Consider the following 19,423-nt stretch of genomic DNA (forward strand, 5'->3'; position numbering starts at 1 on the left):
ACATGTAGCTGTAGTGTGCGTGTTTTTTTTTTAAATGGGCACATACAGTGTTAGTGCAAATGTTTAAATTGATTCTAAACCAATTCTCAAACTTGCAATATTAATACAAGTAGGTTAGTGTGTGATGAGGCCAAATAAGGGCAGGGCCGGCTACGGGGGGGGGGGGTATCAAGGGGGACAAGTTAGATGGGACCCTGCAATCTGAAGGGCCCCAGAACTTCCATGCCCCAGTGCTCAGAGCCGTCTACTCTGTGTAACAGCCACCGGAAGCATCTTAGGTTAAAAACCATCTAGTGCAGGGTTCTGTGATTGGGTGCTGTGTTTGAGTAACATCATTGAAACATGTCCATACATGCAGTGTGGCTCCTGCGAATGCACTCGTCATATAACAATTCATTTGCATACAAATCTGAATCAGGCCCATGCTGTATAAAAAAAAACATATATTAACATAACAAATTAGCATTTGTTAAAGAAATCCACTATTCTCAACTGCCATATGAATCACTTGTTATATAATTGCAGTTACATTTTACATGACTGTCTGTCACTCGCATGTCATACTATTCCAAAGTTTAAAAAGGATGAATCTGGGGCGTAGACTATGTTCTGCTGGGTGGAAGACATCCTTGAATAGTGTTATTTAAAAAGGTGGGAGCAGGTTGCAGCATGGGTGTGTGAGCTTGGAAGTAGTTTGACATGTAGAGAGAGTTTGCCTGAGGTTTTTGTGTATGAGGGAATTAATGCAATCATTTTATCTTCACTTGATTTTTGTAGTCTGCAAAAACTGCTTTCAGAGACAGTGACCAATGCAGAGAACTGAAGGTTCATACACTCACCGATGTGCGCCATGCTTCTTGTACTGGATCAACCACATATAGGGGGTTATTCTGGGTGATTCGCAAATCTGCAAATTTGCAGCCTTGTGAGTCCACCAAACCCCGCCCGGCAAATATACTCCCACCCGTCCCCCCCTGGAAGTGCGGGTTCGCCCGCGCAGGCTGCGAATGGATGTCTTGCATAAACATCCATTTGTATGCCTCGGGTAACCGCCCACATCTTTCGATGGTCGGCGACCATCGAAAGATGTGGTGCGTGCACGCATATAAAAGTGACTTTTAAGTCACTTACATATGCGTGCACTAGGGCGGAGTGAAAAGCTGAAATTGAGAAATTCAAAATCGGCTAGTGTGGAAAAGTTGTGACTTGACCTGAATAAGAAATGTGCAAAAGCTTTTTGAACTGAGTCAACATCTTCTGTTCTGGCAAGAGGCCTAAAGTTTCACTTTTTAGGTGCAAATGACGAAAACTATGAAGATGCTCCGATCTAGTTAAAATTTTGTCACAACGTCTTCGAGTGGTTCAATAATATAATTTAGCATAGTAAAAAACAGTACGACCTTGTCCTTGTGCAAAGTGACTGACTTTGGCGGGAGAAAATCCCTAATAATTGACCCATTTTCATGGTCACAATTGTGAATATTGTATGTTTTCTCCTGAATTTATTTATAATAGAAGAAGCACAAATACTCTAAATGGAATTTCAGTGACACTGTGTGAAATATAACACTGCATAATGGCCCTTAATCAGACCTGATCGCAGTAAAAATTTGTTCTCAAAATGGGCAAAAAAAATGCTGCACTGCAGGTGGGGCAGATGTAACGTGCAGAGAGAGTTAAATTTGGGTGGGGTGTGTTGAAACTGAAATCTAAATTGCAGTGTAAAAATAATGCAGCCAGTATTTACCCTGCACAGAAACAAAATAACTCACACAAATCTAAAGGTGGCCATACATCTACAGAGCGATTGTCAGATTGGGCCGGTTGGAACAAATACCTGGTAATATCTGAATGACAGTTTTTGGCAGTTTTCCATCATTTCAAAGCAAATGGTCAACTGTCATTTGCTCTCATCCATTACAAGGATTTTGTTCTAACTAGCCCATTCTGACAATAGATCTGTAGATGTATGGCCAGCTTAACTCTCTCTGCAAATGTTACATCTGCCCCACCTGCAGTGCAGCATTTTTAGCCCATTTTGAGAACAAATTTGTACTGCGATCAGGTCTGATTAAGGGCCATTATGCAGTGTTATACAGTATTTCACACAGTGTCACTGATATACATGAAATTAGATTTATGCTGCTCTCTTTGCAGTGCATATTCAAAGATAGACAATCCTGTGTAAATAAGAAATAACTGTTGCAGTCTGTTATTGAAAAACAGTAACTGTTACAATAATGCTGCTTTCCCACTGCAGACCAGTTTAAAGTACTGCTAATCTTAAATGGTATTTAAAACGGTATTAGCATTCCCACTCCAGCAGATTACCGTTTTAAATACCATTTAAGTACCATTCCCATTGCAGTGAACCGTGTAAAATGTAGAGTGCTTAACCCCCCCCCCCCCAGTGTAAAGAGTGCCTAATCCCTCCCCCACCAAGTGTAAAGAGTGCCTAACCCCCCGTACCTGCCCTGTGCCCCCACCTCCCCTCCCCTTGTACTTACCTGCATGGGGATGCAGGGCAGTGGGGAGGCAGCGGGGGTCCATGCAGGGTCCAATCAGGGTACAGGCAGTCCCAGTGCCTGATGAGAACTAGTAGTTCTCACTTTGCGCATATGTAATGAGTGCACGTGCATACTAATGAGCCGCTAATTACATATGCGCATATGTAATGAGCAGCTCTTTATTATGCACGTGCACTCATTACACATGCACAAAGTGAGAACTTCTAGGTCTCATCAGGCACTGGGACTGCCTGGAGGCTAAATAACGTTTAAGAGGCATTCCCACTGCCTCTTAAACGTTATTTTAACGTGTAGGACTCTGCTTTAAAAACGGGTTGAAATACCATTTAACTTTAAACGGTATTTCAACTCTGGCACTTTCCCACTGCAGCCTTAAAACGGTAAATTGCGCTGAAAATCGGCAATTTAACGTTTTTTAGCTGCAGTGGGAAAGGGGCATAAGTATTACAAGTAACAGTGTAAACAGTCTAATGCAGGGGTTCCCAAACTTTTTTGAATCATGGCGCCCTAGAGCATCAAAATATTTTCATGGCACCCCTAGGCCAAATGCTTCTTATCGAGAAATTCAGAAAAACACTGGTACTTGTTTCCTAGCACGGCCACAACGATCATAATCGCGGTCATCGGGGGTAAAATCGGGGCCATCGCGGGCATCGCATGCGCAAAAATATCGGGTGCGATGGGCCAGACGCGATGCCCGCGATTTCCCCATAGAGAACAATGTTAAATGCCTCAATTTACCCGCGATGACCACGATTTCCCATAGGAAACAATGTGAAATGGCTCAATTTACCCAAATTATCATAGGAACAATGGTAAATGGGCCAAAAACACCCCTGAACATTAAAATGTCCCCCCAAAAGTAGTTTACGCCACCACATGATCAACGTGAACCCGAAGCGTGGCGAGCGCAGTGGTACGCGTCCTCCGACCTTTTCATACCCCTACTATCCATTAGGGCGTGGAGTTGAGAATAGAATAGTGTGGCGAGCGCAGCGAGCCACCGAGCCCGAAGCGTGGCGAGCGCAGCGAGCCCCGCGAGGGGAGGCGGATACCTGTGAAGCCCGCGAAGGGACGCGTTTACCTGTGAAGGTATCCGCGTCCCCTCGCGGGGCTCGCTGCGCTCGCCACGCTTCGGGCTCAGTGGCTCGCTGCGCTCGCCACACTATTCTATTCTCACTCCACGCCCTAGTGGATAGTGGGGGTATGAAAAGGTCGGAGGACGCGTAACGCCGCCCCTCGCGGACTCGCTGCGCTCGCCACGCTTCGGGTTCACGTTCATCGCGGGGTTGGGACTGGATAACGCACTCCCATAACGTATCATTGTACAAAAACCGAAAAAACTTGTTTGTAATGACAGCAATTTATGCATAATCATTCTCTGGATCACTCTTACATAAAAGGGGGTATTAATACAGGTTGAGTATCCCTTATCCAAAATGCTCGGGAACACCATGTCATCTACCTTGACCATGTGATGTTGCACTAAGAATATAATATATTCATTAAATGGTCACTTTATTAGATACTGGGTAGGGCCTCCCCTGTGGGCCCAGAACAGCTAGACGTGCCCTGTTGGAGAAAGAGTTCTATAGAAATAAAATTATTAAAAATTCTGTATGATTATTATTGTTTTTATTAATAAGTCTTTATAGCATAGATGTAACAGGGATCCCCGCAAGGAGGTTTAACTTTTTCTGTATCTGGCAAGCATGTCATAGCCTCCAGCTCAGTAACTTTGCAACTAGCAAAGGCTTGCACCAGGGATTCTGGTGAATAATCTGCTGCACACTCTGCATAGACATGACCAGGTCCTAACAGAACTCTCAAAGCTAAAAAGTGGATAAACCAAGTGGACCAGATGAGATTGATCCAATGATACTAAAAGAACATAAAGGGGTGCTGGTAGCACCATTAACAGCATTATTCAACCAATCACTAGTTACAGGAGTAATTACAGAGTACTTTAAAAGAGTGAACATTATACCACTGCACAAAAGTGGAAGCAAGGAAGACGTATGCAACTACCGACCAGTGAGCTGTTCATCTGTAATAAGGCAATTTATGGAAACACTCTTAAAAGAAAGTTTTAGATTATCTGAAATCCAGCAATTTCCAGGATCACAAATACAAACCATTTACAGGATCTTAATATACTGTACATTTCCAGGATTCATGTTTTCCTCTAATGCCTCTGCATTATGTTTATGTGAAACTAAACTAAAATTTTGTGAAAATGGGGCAAATACACCGATTTTCACAATATTTGAGTGAAAATAATGTTACTAAATCAACCCAGTTGTCTGCATAACCACGTTATTCAAATTTGTATCACTTGTGTGGCTGACTATATACAATAAAATACAGTAGACTACGTTACTAAATCTGAAACATTTGTGTATTAGCCTGTGTAATATTGCTATGTGATATAGGAGCCCATTTATCCATTATTGGATTTACAATGCGATCTGGGTGGAATATTATTGCCCAGGATCACATTGTAAAATGCGATGCTAGAGCTGGGATGTATTATCCCCATGCCTACAGGAACAGGGCTCCAAAAGGAGCACGTCCCTGTGAAGTCCTGAGCCAGAAGCCAGGGAGTCTGCACATGCATGGTTAGCGATGACCCTGATAACCACACTGCCCCGGCAGCAGTGCAATCCCGTAGCCATAGGCTACAATGGGCTGTCGCCATTTCAGAATGGCGATAGACCGGGGATGTGAAACCGGGCTGCCCGATGTTGATACATTGGGCAGCTTTGCATCCCCAATAGAAACCTATGGAGGATGCCGCCGGCGGCACTGCTGGGGGGATTGCAGCAGGGATCGGAGATTTCTGCTGCAGTCCCCCTTTGGTACATTCCAATGATACTTAAAATTTGCGGCAAAGTTTTCATGGATTTATGGTTTGTTAAATGTGGCCCATAGACAGCTAGCCTGAGTCAGTTTCGACAGACAGTCTTATGGTTGCAGTGGTGATCTGGTGCTAAGTTTGAGGACGCTGCACTTGGAGCACAGATGCTTCCTGTATGTGCCTTTTTCCAAGACACCTCATTTAGCATTAGACTACTTTTTTTTATATGGAATGGCACAGCTGCTTCCCTGCAGTGAAATACCAACCATATAAAATGAGTGTCTCTCTGCAGACTCAATGGGGATATTGTTGGTGTTATGTACAATTCACCACATCACGGAGAGTAGTGTGAGCTATGTAGTAGTATGCAGCATTCTGGCCTTTATTCCATCGGGTAATGCAGGGTGGTTTAAGAGCTATGTAAAATGGAACAAAGGCATGGACGGACTACCATGGCTTAGTAACCAAAAATCTCCTGTCACTTTTCAAACCCAGCTTGTAACATGACAGTAAGGAGCTTATTGGCTGGTACTTTATCGGAGAACACTTTATCTCTCTCCAATTCTTAGTACATAGACCCCGTAATCCCCCATCAGGTAATGCAGGGGTAAATTGAGATAGCAGTGTGAGGCATACTTGCAGTATCAGCCAGAATGCTCCTGAAAATTGGGTAACCCTTCAAGACCAATGAAAGTGTATGCAAGTCTCCCCACTTATGCACCCCCAGAACCTGGCCACCCACTTTGTAAGTAATGTGGGCATTCTGGGTGACCAGCAATGTAATTCTTGCTTAATTGCATCTTGGCTTTATAATGTTTGTGATTTCAGCATTATATAGCAGAGGAATAGGGTGAGCAGCCAGCGGGGGGGGTGTTAAACGGCGAGGGTCGCTTGTTTTCGGTGATCCACTCTCTTTAACCCCCTCATTGAATATGGCCTGCCCCCACAAAACTACAACCTGCCATTTTGAGACTGTGGCCATCCGCCCCAATGCCAGCACAACTATGGGAGCAGGGTGTGCCCATGAGCCAAGGGGTTGTTGAAGGTCCCCCTTGAGAATATGTACTGCCAGCCTTGGGGGAGATTCCATTGCTTTTTAATTGTTTTGAAAGAGCTGTGGCTTTAAAATGATAAAGAAATATATGTTCATTGAAGGATCTTCAAAAAGCATTAAGAAATTAATTCTTCAATCACCAGTTAATATAATCTTACCATCATCAGCTCAAACAATACATAACATGATATATCTTGCATGAAACATTACAAAATTGCCTTTAGGCAGTACAGGCAGGTATGTATGTGGGTGGCTTGATGGGTTAGAATCTTCATTTTAGCTATCTTGGCAAACGCACTAGAAATGCATATGCTAAAGTCAGTGATAAACTTTCTCTAATAATACAGCAACAGTACATTGTTTAAGCATGATGCCACTAGAACTAGGCTGTCACCAATGTGTAATCAGTTCATGGTCATCTTATTCCCCAATGCTTTCATTTCTGCCTACAAATCCATATCTGAATAAAGTAAACCCCAACACTACTAAAAATGTTATTGTCACGAAGGGATGAAGGCCCGCTGGTCATCAGGAAGCTAATGCGAAAATTATTGTTTCGTAGCTGTTTCTGAATGCTCTCTTACATTTACAATAGGTTTGTATTTGTCCTAGGGCATAAAGCTCACTGATTTCAGAAGCAAGAATTATTTGGCTGGGGAAGGGAATTTGTTAAAAAAGAAGAAGCATACAAGTAGATTTTTATATTATCATGAAAGTATTCAATTCTCATTGCTGATACTTCTCACGGGTAAATTTGCGGTAAGCATCGATGGGAACCTGGTCAACAGTAGCAAAGTCGACACATGTTTTTCGTCTTTTGGTTCACGTCCACTTGGTGGAGTAGGGATATAATATAATTTGCTCAGCACCATGCCCAGTAGCGCACGCAGGGGGGGAAACCCCCCTAGGAGTCTAAGGGCCCTAGGCTGGAAGCTGAGGGTCACCTTTTTCCATGGATACAAGAATTGTAAAAATCGGCCCTTGGGAACCGGAGATATCTGACTTCAAAGCAGTGGTCCCCATCCAAGCCTGTTAATTGCTCTTCCCAGTCCAATATTTCAGGTTCTGTCTGATTTAGAGTTTTTCTGACGATATATTCCAAAAGTGGGGACTCTCCCCCTTTGATTGACACTAGTACCTTGTCTCTAAGCTTCCCAGAACCAGAGATATAAGCCTTCAAGCAGCTGATTACGGCTCCAGCTCCACACACCTGGAATGTTTTTTTTTTTTATATACTCGTTGGCAGATTGCTCTGCCTCCTGATCCCCTAGTCCCCAATACCATTTGGTAGGTGGGATTCTCTAGTTTTTAATTCCATTAAAATCTAAAAAATCTATTTCCGGGAACTGGAGATATCTGCAGTCAAGCAAGCTGTCCTCCCACCAGAAAATTATGAATAATAAGCCCACTTCATTATACACCCCTCCTCTGCATATTAAACATCCTCTACCACCCTGGAAGTTATGTATCAGGCCCTATATGCTGAGTGGTTGATATAATACCCCCTACCACCCGCGGGACATCAAAGCTTCCCCCACCCCTACCACTGGAGGATCTGTAGGGGCCCCAATATATTACTATGCCCAGGGGTCTACACTGCTGTTGATGACCCTGTATGTATATATATGTATGTATATGTATGTATGTATATATATATATATATATTTTTTTTTTTATTATTATTATTATTATTATTATTATTATATTATGTTGTTATTATTATTATATTCTTATATACATTTGGTCTATCTATAATACTTTAACTAACCCGGCATATACTGGATCACCTAAGTGTCCATCTCCGTGCTTTGCTCTGCCCCTCTGGAAACCCCCTTCTGAAAATCCTGCGTTTCCCCCTGCCCCAGTAGTGACAGTTAAATATCATGTCCTCAGTAGTGCTGTTACATATCATGTCCCCAGGAGTGCCAGTTACATATCATGTCCCTAGTAGTGCCAGTTACATATCATGTCCCCAGTAGTGCCAGTTACATATCATGTCCTCCATACCCTCCAAGTGTACCGATTTAGCCGGTACAGTACCGTTTTTTAACGGTCTGTACCGGCTAAAAATAAATGTACCGATTGTACCGATTTCCCCCAATTCTGATAATTTTGATGTTAACATGGCAGCCGCTCCACTGGTCGGATTGGGCCCAGCGGGGGTGTAAGGAGTTAATACTGCCCAGCAGTGAAGAACCTGTACCCGCTGCTGTGCGGTCCGGGCACGGCAGCCAGCAGCATGTGTCACTGTCACAGCAGCAGCTCGCGCACGTGGCTCGCAGACCTCCTCCCGCAGGGCTGTTGTCGCTGTCCATTATGACGCGGTAAAGGACGCCAGGCCGGTGCATGCACCGCCGATATAGCCGGACAGTGCAGCAGAGCCACGTCTGTAGCGGGATTCGGAGTGGCCGGCCGCAGCACTAGAATCACTCTCAATTGACAACTAGGGTAATTTATTTATATTAAACTAAGTTATTTATGCATTTAATGCATGTTGATATTAATTAGGGTCACAATAAGCTAATCAATTATGTTGCCCCAGGTGCCTGATTCCATATCTACAGCATGTAAAATAACTGTAAATATGGGAAAAATGAAATTTCTATATATCAGTACACATTCGGAAAGGGTGTGGGACCACGCCCCCTTTGCCTGTGGCCACGCCCACTTTTTGGATGCGTACCGATTTCTTGCCTTCAGATGTTGGAGGGTATGTGTCCTCAGTAGTACTGTTACATATCATGTCCCCAGGAGTGCCAATTACATATCATGTCCCCAGGAGTGCCAATTACATATCATGTCCCCAGGAGTGCCAGTTACATATCATGTCTCCAGTAGTGCCAGTTACATATCATGTTCTCAGTAGTGCTGTTACAGATGTCCCCATTAGTGCTTTAAAAAAAAAAAAAAAAAAAAAAATATATATATATATATATATATATATATATTCACTTTCTGCAATGTTTGGTTTTTGGAATAATTTGGATAAGGGATACTAAACCTGTAATTATAAAATAATACATCAATGCTGGGTTTGTTTGTATCCTTTGTTTTTGGGAAGCTAATGACAACTGAAAAAAAGATATTGATAAAAAAAAATCTCAAGAGTATTGGGGGGGGATTTTAATGCAGGGTGAAGGGGGTTACTTGCTGTTCCCACCAGGGGCGGATTGGCCATTATAACCACCGGGAAGTTTCCTGGGAGGCGGACGACTTGTGACCGCAGCGCTAATGGAGAGGTGTGATACCCGCGGCAAGTACAGTGGAGTGGCGCACCGCACTTATAGCTTGCCGCGGTCTGTGACTCCACATAGCTGTGTGACGGGTGGCATGGATGCTTTCTCAGCCAGCCACCGATGGTTGCCAGAAGTCAGCTGAGCCACGCTCAGCCCAAGCTGTCCCTGGGACCCTGGCTCATGTGCATCACAATGGCCTGGCTCCTCCTCCAGCCCTGGGCCCTGCAGACATAGAAATCAGCATTGAATTAAGGAGGAACAACCTCCGGCCACACCAGAGCCTGCAAACGTACTGTAGGTAAAAACTGCATGGCCTCGTAATCTACAAATATATAAGGGGTGTATGTGGGGTGGTTAAGGTAAATAATAAATAAGGACTGTGTGTGGGTGAGAGGAGGAAAGGGTAATGGGGTTGTTAGGTATATACAGTAGTATGAGGTGTGGGCGAGGGTGGTAGGCATTTATGTATATTAATGGGTATTGGGGGAGGTAATGGGTATATGTTATATAAGGGGTGGGGAGGGGGAGGCTGGGTATATAGTATGTAAGGGTATAGGATGTGTGAGGGGGTATATATATATATATATGGGGTTTGTGGCAGTGATAGGTATATGGTACTGTATATTTGGGGTGTATGGGGGGTGATAGTCATATAGTACATAATAGGTGTGTGTAGGGTGGGCATTTATGTATATATGGGGTGTTGGGTGGGTGTGATAGACATATAGTATATAAGGGCTGTGTGTGTCTTGGGTGATAGGTATATAGTACATAAGGGGTTATTAGTATATGGTATATAAGGGGTGTATGGGGTGATTGGTATATGACATATACAGTGTGTGTGTGTGTGTGTGTGTGTGTGTGTGTGTATGACAGATACGAATGACTACGACTGCATACGGCTGTTTCAGCCGTATGCAAAGTCGTGTTACGGAGGGGAATTTACGAAGCAGTCAAATACGACTGCTTTTTAATCCTCCGATGGCGTAATGATTCGTATTAGCGGCCGTATTGCGGTCGCTAATACGAATTCGTGCAGAATTTTATTGGCCGCTTAGTGGCCAATCAGGAGCCGAGAAAGCCAGCTCCTGATTGGCCGCTAGGCAGCCAAAAGAATCATTCGGAGGGGAGGCGCGGAAGATGAAACATCTCTGCGCCTCTCCTCAGTCCGTGTCGGGTACCGCCGGAATCGCCGGTGTTTCTTATTTTCAGAAGACCAGGACTACTTCGGACAGAAGAGGACATGATCTTCGCCGGAGGACCTTGGTAAGTTGGATTTCCTTCCACAGGTCCCCCTATGGATTCCTTCGGATCCAGGACTCCGGACAAGCCCCCTTAACCAAGGCCCCAGACCCCGGACTCTGCAGCCCCGGACCCAGGAACCAAGGCAACGGACCCTGGAGACCTGGACCCCGGACCCTGGAGCCCCGGACCTGGACCATGGAGGCCCGGACCCAGGAGCACCGGACCTAGGGACCTACTGACGAGCTCAAGATAGGTAAGTTTCAGTATGTGTGGGCTTTGGATGTATTAAACTTTTACTTTTCTTGTGTGTCCGTGTGTTTATTTTACTATTGTTCATACTGTGCCAGCTGGCCCTTTAATGCCCCTCATGCTGGGACTTGTGGTTCTCCAAGTCCCAGCTTGCGGGGGAGGCTTGCTGGGACTCATAGTTCCACAGTATTAAACAATAGTTAAATCTTTTACACTGAATCAGCTCGATGCCCACCGCCCAGGGGCATCGAGTACAGCACCAGGCTTCAGCCTGGTCAGGTAAGTCCTGGAGGGGGGGTCCCCACTCCCCCTGGGCCCTTGGCCAGGCTGACTGGTCGGTAGGGTGAATGTTTTGGCCGCGGGACCTTATCTAATAAGTGTCCCCTGGCTGTGACATTACACTGCTGGCTGGTTTGGCCTGGGGCTGGTTCGTAAAATACGGGGGACCCCTAGTCATTTTGTCCCCCGTATTTTGGGAGCCGGACCTGGTGCTGGTTTTAAAAAATCGGGGATCCCCTATTTGCCGGGTTCCCTGATTTTTTATTACCAGCCCCGGCTCTTCCAGCCTGGTGCTGCTTACGGCTGTGGGGGAGACCCCACGCCGTTTTTTTTAATTTATTTATTTTCTATTTTTTACACACTGAAGCCTGCACGGATCTGACTGATCCGTGCAGGCTTCTGCCAAATACGACAGGAAAAAAGTGTATTTACCTGGCGTATTTGCCCGGCCAAATGAGCCACCCAAGAGCTAGCACTTGCAGCAGAAGACACAACTGGAAACAAGAATATTTATGCTTGTGACCAACTCTGTGGCCACAGTAAAGACAACACACCCTCACTTACAGTACATATGGTTGATTACCCATTACAGCCTAGTTATACCCCTTCAGTCATAAGTGGAGTTGCATTTCAAATGCGTACAGCTCTGCATGTCTTATAGTTGAGTATACTTAGTTGACACCCGTTTTCCTATTACTGTGCCCATATAGAAACACCAGGGCCACTTGCATACATTTGCCCCAGGCTAAAAGTTGACAGCCAGCCCATGTGTGGTCCCATGGTACAATGGTACAATGGGGCTGCCCCACATCTCATTTTCTGCTAAAGTCCAGCAAGGTTTAGTAAAGAGACTGTAGTATTGCTTTGTATGATGAACTTGCCCACAATGGTACATGTGTACTGTACAGTATATGGGAAGCTCAGTGAGTGTTTCTGCTTATTATAAGTATTTGGTCTCCCTTTACAATTCATTTTGCATATAGGGTTGCCACCTCTCCCGCTTACACAGTGCTGGCCATTACCGGGATTCTCCCGTCTTTGGTGGCAACCCTCCCGGAGGCGTTTCCAGTCTTCCGTATTCTGGGATGCCCTTGTTTTAAAGCAATGCCAACTGTTTTGGTAATATGCATAAATAAACCCCCTCCCTTCCCTGTTATGGTGCCCCTCTGTCATTTAGTTCTGGATCTACCCCAGCCGGGCAATGTATCAGTGGCGGCAACGCCACAAAAGGGCCCTGCTGCTGGATGCAGTCCCATCTTCTACCGCCCGCTGTCCTCCTCTCTGCCCGTTCCTGGCCACTGCCCCATTTCCTCCCACCCCACCTCCTTCTCCCAAAACAATTCAATAAATATAAGTCCCAGCGCTGCTGGATGTGGCTCCACCTACTGTTATGCTGGCTCCGCCCATCAATGATTTGCTGCCGCCCACATGAGGCCACTTCCAGATATTTTCCACGGCCACTTTTAGTCCCCAATCCGCCCCTGGTTCGCCAACAGTATCTAATTTAAATGGTACATTTAGCATACCAGTAGAATTCGGAATTCACTTGATGGAGCAGCAATTGTGTGAGATCAGGCTTTTTTTGGATAGTTTGGACTGTGTCAGAGAACACAGCTATTTCTGGTAAAGTTAAAAAAGAATTGAGAAAGATCTCCATAAGAAATTCAAAGCCATATTGGTTCCTCAGAATGTTATATATGACACCTCTTATTGTTGCGCTTCTTTCCAATTTATGCATTTAAAATCTGCCGATGCACGGAGGTAGTGAAAAGCGCTCACCATACAAGGAATCACAAAAAAATACATTACTTTTCTTTTATTGGCACAATAGACGGTTTTATTAATCAATATATATTAGATTTACAACATATTATATCATAATACAGTGAAATTCACCTGGAGGTAATAACAATCTGTGTCTTATAATGTAATGCCGTCTCAGGTAGTCCCCTAACTACCAATGGACAGTAGAGTATTGGTAAATGCCGATAGCACTAGCAGCAATAACAAACGTATGTACACCATTATTTGCACTGCTACATAGAATCTGTTGTAAATAATCATTTTGGACCCTGTTGATTTCTATCTGTATCTAAGGGGTAGATGTATTAAGCCTGGTAAAGTGATAAAGTGGAAGGTGATAAGGCACCAGCCAATCAGCTGTGTTTAAAAAATGACAGTTAGGAGTTGATTTACTGGTGCGTTATCACCTTCCAATTTATCACCACTTTATCACTTTAACAGGTTTAATACATCTGCCCCTGAGTGTTCTCAGAGCTTCTACATTATCCAGTGTGCAAGGGCTTTTTGTAGTTACCAATGGATATCTCTGTTCTGTTACTCAGTATAGTCATCATTTAGGAGATTTATCACTACATTAACATGGGTGACATTGAGGTTCTTAGCACAAAAATGTGAGCCCGCCTACCACGTCAAGGTGACCTCATCAGGTGGGTTGGCGGAGGGTAACTATGCTATTCTAAGCTATGCTTAGCTATGCTATGTCTATGGTCTTAGTATAGCTATGCTTAGCAATGCTAAACATAACTATACTAAGACCATATCCACAGCATAGCTAAGCATAGCATAGAATAGCATAGTTACCCTCCTATGATTTTTTTTTATTATTATTATTATTTTTAAGGTGTTTTTTTTTAGCAGAAGTCCTATCGTAAATAGAAGCAGATCTTCACTTCAGGATGGTTAATAATAAGGACTGTAATTTCTTTGCGCCATATAACAAAAGGCATAACTTCATCATCCTTATAAATTACTTCTGACTCCGAGTCATCTTTGGACTCCACCAGGACCTTTAATTCGTCCTCTGTTTCATCTGGAAAACTTTCGGTCTCATATAGTGTTTCCCGGCTCTCAGCCTCCTGCAGGGAAGTGGCGTCCTCCTGCAGGGAATTTGTTTCCTCCTTCAGGGAATGTGTTTCCTCCTTCAGGGAATGTGTTTCCTCCTTCAGGGAATTGGTGTCCTCCTTCAGGGAATTGATGTCTTCCTGCAGGGAATTTGTGTCTTCCTTCAGGGAATTTGTGTCTTCCTTCAGGGAATTTTTGTCCTCCTTCAGGGAATTTTTGTCCTCCTTCATGGAATTGGTGTCCTCCTGCAGGGAATGGGTGTCCTCCTGCAGTGGCTCAGGAGTATAAATGTCATCATTTTCATCATTCGTTTTGCAACTGTTGAAACAGTTTAAACACTTAAGACAGCTAAACCAGCCAGAAAAGTTTGCCATGACTTGTCGTCTGCTCTGTCAAGTGTAAGAATGTTCATGTTTCCTTTTGAGGTTCTATTTATAACCTCTGTTTGGGGAATTCCGGACTTTGTGATGTCATAATGGTGGTTTTTGATGCATTGTGATGTCACAATGGGCCCTTCTAGGTGATTAGTTTTCAATGCTTTGGGATGTCATAGATGTTTTCTAAGCATTTTGCTCAAAATAGTGGTTATCTATGCATTGTGATGTCTTAAAGGTAATTTCTAGATGTTGAATTTGACAGCTTTGTGATATCATAATGGTGGGTTTTGGTTAATTAGCGACTGAAAATGCTTATGAATCGTAAATGGAAGCCTCTCGCAGTTTGAAAGGAAGCCGGTGTTTAGGGGTGGTAACCTGGCATTTTCTGGGTGTTACGGACTAAAACGTAGATGTGCCCAGCAATGTTCCCTCTAATTTTACGAAGGCTATGTGCGGCAAAAGATTTTGGCTGTGCAACTTTGGAAGGAAATTAAAAAATTTGTGCGTCACTTATATATAACTGGAAAATGACGTTCAGCATTTGTGTTAACTTTACTTTAAAATGATATTAAACATTTAAACATTCAAAACACAGCACACAATGTAGTTAATGGGTGAAACACACATTAATTGAGTCCACAACTGCAAAAAGGGACCACTGCTGCTTTGTGCGCTCTGTTGTAATGTCTGTGCGCACGCTCGTCGAGTTGTGTGCGCGCGCACGTGCGCACAGCTTAGAGGGAACACTGGTGCCCAGGCAATTTTTAGATGTCTGTGATGTCAGCAAAGACCACTTCCAGCCTCAGTCGCAGATTAGTGGAAGCCTCAAACCTACATTTGCACAGACCATAGGTCAGTGTTTTTCAACCAGTGTGCCGTGGCACACTAGTGTGCCTTGAGCTGTTCTCAAGTGTGCCCCCAGATCTAGAGATGCCCAAACCCATTTACAGCCACCACCAGTTCAAATGTTATTTACTGGTCTCTTCTTTTCATGTAAAGTGCCAATGTATTTTATTTTTGGTACCTGTGGGGATCAGTGTGATTGTTTTTAATGTGGGGCCAATAGGTTTGTTTTTTTTCCTGTGGTGGCGAATGTGTTTTGCCCTGTGGGGATCTTAGGGTGTGCCTTGGCAATTTTAAAGTATTATTTAGTGTGCCACAAGGTAAAAAGGTTGAAAATCACTGCCATACGTAAATCCTTTTCATGGTTCTTGAATTGCAAATAGATTTGTAAGTGGACAACTATTAGCGATCCATTCATAATTCTCTCGCCATTTTCCTTCTGTCTGGGTGGCTTACACACTGCAAATTCTCACATAAGGGGTCAGGTCGGAATCAGGGCCTATATGTTGTGTTTTGAAATTTTAATAACAGTTATGGTTTTGTTTTGATACTTTATATTGGGTGTATTTTACTGGTATATCCTATTTCTGTAATACCCCTTTTCCACCAAACTTTTGACCTTGATTACTGCTGGAGCATCCTGGGTTGAGGAATAGTGGGTAAAGGTCAGCTAAAAATGACATGGGGTGTGATACATGGGAGTCCGAACCTGGTAACTACCAGGCAGATTTTTAGCGCATAAATTTGAAAGAAAGAAATATATACAGGTTGAGTATCCCTTATCCAAAATGCTCGGGACCAGAAGAATTTTGGATAACTGATTATTCCGTATTTCAGAATATTTTTATATTTCAGTGATGTGTCTTGAAGTATCTTGCATTTATGTTGTACAAACACATCAAACATATTAAATACAAACAAATACATTTTATTTGTGCAAAAAAACAAGATTTCAATACATGAAACAAAGTTTGTGTACTATCTCCAATACTGAATTTAAATGCCAAGCAATAATTTAATTTTCTTGCACATATTTAGTGCCAGTTACATATCATGTCCTCAGTAGTGCTGTTACAGATGTCCCCAGGAGTGCCAATTACATATTGTGTCTTTAGTAGTGCCAGTTACATATCATGTCCTCAGTAGTGCCAATTACATATCATGTCCCCATTAGTGCCAGTTACATATCATGTCCCCATTAGTGCCAGTTACATCATGTCCCCACAGTAGCGCACGCAGGGGGGGTTCTGAGTACCCAGAAACCCCCCTAGGAGTCTAAGGGCCCTAGGCTGGAAGCTGAGGGTCACCTCTTTCCATGGATACAAGAATTGTAAAAATCGGCCCTTGGGAACCGGAGATATCTGACTTCAAAGCAGTGGTCCCCATCCAAGCCTGTTAATTGCTCTTCCCAGTCCAATATTTCAGGTTCTGTCTGACTTAGAGTTTTTCTGAGGATATATTCCAAAAGCTGGGACTCTACCTCTTTGATTGACACTAGTACCTTGTCTCTAAGCTTCCCAGAACCAGAGATATCAGCCTTCAAGCAGCTGATTACGGCTCCAGCTCCACACACCTGGAATGTAATTTTATATACTCGTTGGCAGATTGCTCTGCCTCCTGATCCCCTAGTCCCAATACCATTTGGTAGGTGGGATTCTCTAGTTTTTAATTCCATTAACATCTAAAAAATCTATTTCCGGGAACTGGAGATATCTGCAGTCAAGCAAGCTGTCCTCCCACCAGAAAATTATGAATAATAAGCCCACTCCACTATACACCCCTCCTCTGCATATTAAACATCCTCTACCACCCTGGAAGTTATGTATCAGGCCCTACATGCTGAGTGGTTGATATAATACCCCCTACCACCCGTGGGACATCAAAGCTTCCCCCACCCCTACCACTGGAGGATCTGTAGGGGCCCCAATATATTACTATGCCCAGGGGTCTACACTGCTGTTGATGACCCTGTATGTATACTGTATATATGTATGTATATGTATGTATGTATGTATGTATATATATATATATATATATTTTTTATTATTATTATTTTATTATGTTGTTATTATTATTATATTCTTATATACATTTGGTCTATCTATAATACTTTAACTAACCCGGCATATACTTTATCACCTAAGTGTCCATCTCCGTGCTTTGCTCCGCCCCTCTGGAAACCCCCTTCTGAAAATCCTGCGTTTGCCCCTGATGCCCAAAGCACGAGCCTGTCTCCTGCTCTAGGAAACACATATATTATACATATGTCAGGGTTGCCTACTTTTGAAAAACCATTTCAAGGAGAAAAGTAAAAGCCAAGGGGCGGGCCTTGCATTGCCAGGGGGCGAGCCTGGTGTCACCAGGGGGTGGTCCTTGCATCGGCAGTGGGTGTTGGCGGCGTCATTGCCATTATCTAGCGGCAGAAGGGGGAGAAAGGTGTCCTCTGCCAGAAATCCGTGAGATGTCCTAGGATTCCGGGAGAGTCAGCAATTATTAAGAAATAATATTTATTTATAAACTACCAATAATTTTAGGTCATATGCCTGAAAAAGTGCAATAAATGGTCTATATGAACTTGAGAACTGACAATCTACATGTAGCAAAGAGACAAGAAAAACAAGGCATGGACTAGACATACTCATGGAAGGGGGATACATATGATATCCTGGTCCAAAAGTCCTACCCCGGAATGCCAATATGGAGAATCCTAACAGAGCTTCCTCCCTACTTGCAGCCTAACCCTAATCCTCCACAAGCACCACCCCTGCAGCCTGACCCTAACCCTCCCACTAGTGTCTAACCCCGTACTCCACTGCCTCAATCAACCCCCCCCCCCCCCCTTGAAAGTGACAAACCCTAAACCCCTCCCCACATCCTAACCCTAACCTTCCCCTACCCATGTGTGTGTATAGCTACCAACAAAGCAGTGCTGGTGGCTGAGGGTTCTGCGCAGCATCCAGTGGGGCAGAACCGCCGTAATGAGGAGAGAGGTGGCCAGTGAAGACATGAAACATGAACCAACCATTGTACAAATGTTATAGGCAGCCATAACTCTACTTCACCATTCCCCTTACCTAAGCCTTCTCTTGTGGACCCCGTGAGCACAGCGGCCACCCGGGACATCTCCTCCATCTTGCAGCCACCGGGCAGCGGTCTCTCCCCGGGCCGTGCTGCACTCTGCTCATTGGCCTGGTCCCCGCACCACCAGCCAGTGGCAGCAGCAGAGAACATATATCACCACTGTATGCCGTGCATCGGTGCATGGGGACAAGCAGGGGCGGATTGGCCCACCGGGAAACCGGGCCACTTCCCGGTGGGCCGCACCATAAAACATTAGAATTGGGCCGGGCACTCTCCCCTCTGGCTGGCCGCGGACCGCAGTCTCAGCACGGTTAGCGGCCGCGGCTGTGTGTTTGCCCTAGCCCAAGATGGCGGCGGGAGAGCTGCTGCGCATGCGCGGGCGTGCAGCTCCTCCCATGCTCCTTTGCGGAGCTCGTGAGTGACGGCTCACGGCTCCGCCCACTGTTCCCCGTACACTGCTCCTGTCCCAGCTCCGAGCGGATGTGTGAGAGGGTGCCGGGCGGTAGCAAAGCAGGGAGGTACTGCCCTGCATCCCGATTCCCTGCTGGTCTATACCATTACTGCCAGCAGCCACTGCCTGTGCCTGACAGCGGTGCTGGCAGCATGGGATGTTTTATGTCCCTTCTGCCTCTCCCCACTCCTGCTTTTGTCGGTCAGCGATAGCATCGCGCGCGCCCCCCCTCCCCCTCCCCTCCCCTGTGAGTATAGAGAGCAGTCTCTGCTCTGCAGTCTGCACCACAACTATCTCCCCTCTGCTACCCCCTCCCCTATAGCAGCAGCCCGGATGGAAGTGACTCCTCTCGATGCTC

This window comes from Crinia signifera, chromosome 5, assembly GCF_055691185.1.
Source record: "Crinia signifera chromosome 5, ASM5569118v1, whole genome shotgun sequence".
Taxonomy (NCBI): domain Eukaryota; kingdom Metazoa; phylum Chordata; class Amphibia; order Anura; family Myobatrachidae; genus Crinia; species Crinia signifera.